Below are 282 nucleotides of genomic sequence, written 5' to 3'. Positions count from 1 at the left end.
GGCACCACCGGCCAAGCCGTGGCTGGGGCTGGCACCATCCTCTGCTCGACGGCTGGATATTGTCCCCAGGGCCGAGGACGGACCATCCCAAGCAGCAGCTTGACAGCCTGTGTTTCTCTCAACCTCTCCCCAAGCAGGAGGGTGGCCCAGCAAACCACAAACCTCACACATCGAGTCAGGGCTCTCGAATTCAAGGCTGAGCGTTCCCCATCACTCCAGTGCTGCTTGTCTGGTTCCTTTCCACCAGACCCCGTCCTGACGTGTGAACTCAGACTCCTCCTT

Source organism: Buceros rhinoceros, unplaced genomic scaffold (assembly GCF_000710305.1).
Source record: "Buceros rhinoceros silvestris isolate BGI_N320 unplaced genomic scaffold, ASM71030v1 scaffold12448, whole genome shotgun sequence".
NCBI lineage: Eukaryota > Metazoa > Chordata > Aves > Bucerotiformes > Bucerotidae > Buceros > Buceros rhinoceros.
Note: the sequence above shows the minus strand (reverse complement) of the source record.